This window comes from Eptatretus burgeri, chromosome 5, assembly GCF_056783735.1.
Source record: "Eptatretus burgeri isolate ZD-2024b chromosome 5, Ebu_testis_v1, whole genome shotgun sequence".
NCBI lineage: Eukaryota > Metazoa > Chordata > Myxini > Myxiniformes > Myxinidae > Eptatretus > Eptatretus burgeri.
In genome coordinates, this window is record NC_140965.1 from 108,298,977 (window position 1) to 108,304,976 (window position 6,000).

Below are 6,000 nucleotides of genomic sequence, written 5' to 3' on the forward strand. Positions count from 1 at the left end.
TATTCTCACAAGAAATGATCTGTGCAGAATCTCAGAAATTAAACTTGTTGCTTTTGGAAGAATAAACAAGAATTCCCACAGATTACAACTTTTAAATCTCGTTCACTAATTAAATATTTACTATCTCCATTATCTGCTGAGCAATATCAACCACTGGGAGCACGTTGCAGTCCAAATGAAGGACAGCTGAAGGCCTGTAGAATCTGGCACGTCTCTGTGATCTTCTTGGCAAGCACACGCCATATGGAAGTGCCGAAGAAGCATTTCCAGCAAAAAATTTGCTCAGGAACGTGGTCCAAAAGAATCATAGAAATGGACTCTTTCAGGTCAAATGCTTGTTTTTGCACAGGTCAAACACCTGCTCAACATTGTAACATTACACGTGTATTGTAAACGTGTAAATTATGTTCAGTTTGTAAACGAGATGAAAAGTAACCTGATGGAATACCATGTAATGCTGAAAATTCCTTCAACAATAATTTATAAATAGCCTATCATATTGTATATTCCAATATATATATATATAGCTTTAAATAACCACAACTATACATAAGAGTTACATCTTACCAAATTTTGCATCGATAAAAATATTTATATATTTTTATGCTCCATACTCATTATAAAGCTGTTCGTGCTGCCCATGCAGTTTCTTGTCAAGGGTTATCTTGGGTGGTTTGCCATTTCCTTCGCAGCGTTATTTGTCTTTGCTCTTTCCTTTTAAAGGAAGCAGCACACCCCATTAAAAAAAAAAAAAAATCTCTGGCATGACTTGGCTGGGGTTTGAACCAACCACTGACCTCGCAGATTGTCCAGTCAAAAATGGGACAGTTAGAACTATAGTTGTACTCTCATATACTTCCTGGCAGTTTGCGTGCTGTATATGCACTTTAGAATTACTATAGGTCATGCTGTTGTGGATTAATTGCCGGTAATTGAAGTGATTACAGTTCATATTGTAAGAAATGTAGAAAGAGAAATTAATGAAATTGAAATTAAGAAATGTAAGAAATGTAGAAAGAAAATTACAGAGAAAGCATATTGAAATGTAAAGCCCGTTCATGTCTGCGTTGTACTCAGACTAAACTTGACGAAAACGAGAGTTTTAAAAAAATTGTACATTTTATACATTTGTGTTCTTCATATTCTCATTATAAAGGTTTTTTGAAGATTTGATGACAAAAGCTTGGATGGTAAAAATGTTATTGCCTGGACATACGTACACCGAAGCTCAATGATAAATAAATGAAGAAACACAAGCGATGAAAAAAAACCCCAGGACGTCTTGTGCTTGACGCGCTGTGGTGGGGCTAATAAGGGCTATTTATAGTCACGATGACTTTGCCTTTTCACATTTTGATGCAATTTTTAATTATTCTCTCCATATTCTCATAAAATAAAGGTTTGTTGAGAATTTGACGGCGAAAGCTCGTATGGTAAAAAGTTGTGGCCTGAACAGACGGACGGACGGATGAGCAAATACACACACACACACAGACACACACACACATACACACACACACACACACACACACACACACACACACACACACACACACACACACACACACACACACACACACACACACACACACACACACACACACACACACACACACACACACACACACACACGACGTATTTGCAAAACCCCGTCTTCCGCTGTGTGGTCGGAAGTGCTATTTACAGCAGTCTGCAAAGAATAACTGCTTAAAGCTAGAGTTAAAACCATAGTTGGAACTGTAGTGGAAACTGCAGTAAAGGGACATATTTTTGCCTGGGAGAGCGGTGCTCTAACTATTACGCCACCGAGTCGATACTCCCTAAATAATTAACTCACCTCATCCTTACCTGTTTTACATGGTGGATTGTTAACCCCAATAAAACGGATAGCGTACAGAGGTTATAAGAGAGGCATGAGACAGTCCCTGAGAGTGGAACTTGTCCAATCCTCGTTTGATCCCTAATGGAGTTGAATGTGACTAAAACTTCTATTTTGATGGAATTATATCAGGAGATACTGCAAAATGGAACACGCATGCCTTTTAGAGATCTGTAAAGTTACACGTCCCTTCTACAGTTATGCAACAAAACAAAAACAAAGAAAAAAAACATCCTGTTTAAAATAGTTTAGAACTCATGCACTTTACACATCTATCTGTTATGAAGGCTAAAGCTCTTTTGGTAAGAAGTTCAGGGGTTCCACACTGCGAGGATGTTGTGGCCATGTGGTGATGATGCTCGACTGGTATCCCTGAGCTCGTCAGTTCGATAAATGCAGCTGAAAGCAGCAGTGTTAGAGATTTGCATTGTCAGCTTCTGGAAAAATAAGCCCCTCTTCACAGAATTATAATACCACTATCAAATTCTGGATTTTCGGACCCCATTACAGGTTAAACATCTTTCATTGACGGTACATCCTGTCCATGCCGATTGGTCATGTCTTTGTGTAATGTCGGCATACAGTATCAACCACAGAGTCCACAATCCCTGGTTGATGCTGCATGTTGACAGGGCAATTCAGGACACCAAAATGCTGTTTATAGAAAGATAGTGCTGCACACATGCCCCATGAGCGGGAAAGAAAAATAAGCCGATCCAGAGGATAATGTGGAGAGTTTGCTCTCTTCCTGTGGGAATTTTGGTGGCTTCTCATTCCTCTGCTATGTATAATTTAGCCTTGAATGCTTTTCCATTCAGTTATTCATCCCTCTCCAGTGTCTGTTACAGGTTGCACATATTCATCATTGTACCAGTACTCACATCTTTCAGCTCTGCTAATTCCAAGCTATATGCTCAATTCAACTCTTATGCACTTCTTGTCTCTTGTCTTATATTTGATCGACCTCTAAACAGACTCGGTGGTGGAAAGGTTTCGTTGGACTGGCTGCCCCGAGTCTCGGAAGTCAGTGGGTCAAACTGCAGCCGACTCGTGTCAGATGATTTCAAAAATTGTATGTGCTGCTTCCTTGCTTGATGCTCAGAATTTTACAAGCAGAAAGCATAGTTTGCAATACCAGTGCAGGCGTTGATGGTTCAAATGGCCTCCTACTGTGTTGAAGTACAGGACTTCGAAAGGGAACTCTAATTATTATTATTAGCTTATCTGGAATTTAAAATCCAGATAAGGTATTGTCATCGTGCAACGTCCGTCTGTCCACCTCCTATTTTGACTTCTGCGGTCAAAGTGCAGGGCTGATCTGGCTGAAATTTGGCAGCAAGTACCAGGGATTGCAAAGCTCATTCTGGTCACGTGACTTTCAAAAGGTCAAAATGGGCGACTTTGTAAATTTATTCAAAAATCTTCTTCTCCAGATCCACCAGTCAGAAATGCTACCAAATTTGGGTTACAACATTAGGTCAGGGTTACAACATAAGCCACAGGTCCAGTGGTCGTATTTTTATGATTATTTTGCCTTTACCTGCAGCTCTTCAAAGTGGTTCCTCATGTACCATCTCATAACAAACCCAATTTATACCTGCAATCCTATATACCCTCACTGATCTTGCTTGTCTGTCTCACATTTGCCTGTTTGCTTTCCACAGCAATGTCTAATCAGTTGCCTTCCACCCTCTGTCATTAAAGAGCAGGTTTTGGGTCGCTGATGACTTCTCGTGATTCGAAGGTTGTAATCACATTAACAATCGTTGGGCAATTATTTTCTTGCATTTGAAACTCAAAATATGCAAAAATTAACTTTTAAGTCAAAACTTTTGTCCGTGATCGAAAAACAGTCCGGAAGTTCCCCAAGATGCTATGACGTCACGTTCTCTGAAAACTTCGTGAACATTCGGAAAGAGTGTGTGAAGTCTTGAAGTCTTCACATGCTGTTGAAGTCTTTCTGAAGGCGTTGAAGTCTTTCTGACAGCTGAGTTTGACCCCAGCGAAAGTGAACAGTAAGAACAAACCCCAACTTTCAAGAGATTGTTGTGGCATATCTATCTATAATTCCAGCAATCTGTGTGTGTGTGTGTGTGTCTGTGTGTGTGTGTCTGTGTGTGTCTGTGTGTGTCTGTGTGTGTCTGTGTGTGTCTGTGTGTGTCTGTGTTTGTCTGTGTGTCTGTGACTGCTGTTTCTCGACAACCACTGGTCCGATCAAATTGAAACTTGCCAGGTATATTGCTGGGGCCCTGTGGATGTGCCTTTTCAAGGTTTGATATGAATCGGACAAGTGCTTCCCAAGTTATGGCCATTTATTTACCAACCAATGACAGGAGACATTGCTGCGTAGGCATGGCCGATGGGGAAGAGATTCTCAGCCACGTTCCCCATTACGGGTTACAACGTACGGACTTCCGGATAGTGTATTCTAATAATTTCTCGATTTCTTATGCGCATTTATAGATAAACACAATGCCCCAATCCAGTCGTTTACGAGAGTGAAGGAACGGCTTGTGTGGTTGTTTGAAAGTGTTTTTTTTTTCGTTTTTTTTTGTGTTTGTTTTTGCACGTAAATTTTTTTTTCTTTTCTTTTTTCTCTTCTCTTTGTGTTTTTCCTTGCGATGACGTTGCGAAAAGGCAAAATATGTTGGCGCTAATTGAATAATTAGCCATTAAAACTAAATTGCGAATAATCGTGGGTGACACAGTGTGAGAAGATGAAGCAGGAGCCAGCTGAGGAGGAGGCTGAATGATGGGCACAGCGTCACGCTTCAGTCTCACTTGAGTAGTTGTTTTGAAACCGAGCTCACTCATTGCATTGCCTTCGTAATCCTCGGCTGTAAAATGGTCACCACAAATGACAAGTCTATCCAAAGTGTCCTCTTTACCCGTTTTCTTTGGGGGAAAATTCGCCTGTTTTGTTTATACAAATGTTATCCACTGCCGGTGAATGTTTGATTCCTTCGGGAATCGGTGGGAGCGATTACCCACTTTCCAGCCATTTTCGCAAAACATAACGACACACATATGAGGAATGATGTACAAATATCCAAATAACTTTGTTCTACAATAATTCAAAATAAAAAAGGATAATATAGACAGTTGCAAGCTCAAAAAAAGCGAAAGAACAGCCCGCTGAACTGGACACTTCTTCAATGAGCGAGTGAGCGTCCGCTTTGTTTTGGAGAACGTACCTTCACCATCCATACATGGCGCGTGGCTATTTTTTTCAACAGCCTCGAGAAATAACAACTTCGGAGTTAAATTTCATTAATTTCTCCAATAGTTAGGCAACCACAATAGTTTGCATCGAACTATTTAATGCACATATAATCATAATGATAAATTTTCAGAACATGTTTGCAGACCCGCAATCTGCTCTTTAAGAACGTATTACCCCACACGTGATAAAAAAGTGGGTTGAAGCAATTGGTTCACTTTGTCTGTCTGTCTACAGAGGTCAGTCTATGATCGAGGAAGTACTTCATTTCAATTGAATTCCAGTATATTTTTGAACGGTAGAACATGAATCGGAAAACAAGCCTGCAGTTTTGCAGTAGTTTGCTCTGAATTTGGCAAATTGTACGGAATGTCGTACCGAGTGCGCATGTTCACAGAGGAGTAAAGTAATTGTTTTAATCTGTCTGTCTGTCTGTCAGTCAAACAAAAATTGGAAATCATTCAAAATAGGAAACTTACTCCTTTTAAGGACATCATAAAGGACACAAAAAACAGGCACAAAGAACCAATGTAACATGTTAAAGAAGGTGGTGTAAAAGGCGCTGCATCGACGGTGGTAAACTTCCGAAAAGCTTTCCAACCTTTATCGTATTTCAACTGAATTATGTACTTGAACACTGTAGAACACAGATCACCTTGTTGCCACTTCCAAAAACCTCAAGTTTAGCAGTCCTTGGACAAAATATTACGCCATTTTACGCCATCTTGACCAATAAAATGTGCCGCTCGCTTTCTCAACACCGGGGAATATCGAGATCCAGGCAAAATCGGATCTCATGAGAAATATAGATCGTGCTCCGAGATGCAAAACAAGAGTTAAGAAGACATTTCCCAAGTCCATTTTATCAAGACTACGCAAGGTAAGGTATTCAATGAACTCT

The 6,000-nt window shown here is 40.1% G+C and overlaps 1 protein-coding gene across 8 annotated transcripts in view; it reads right to left on the minus strand.

Annotated features, from left to right (window-relative positions):
* Positions 1-6,000, minus strand: part of LOC147027127 (uncharacterized) — a 389,612-nt gene that overhangs the window by 284,552 nt on the left and 99,060 nt on the right. The window lies entirely within an intron of this gene.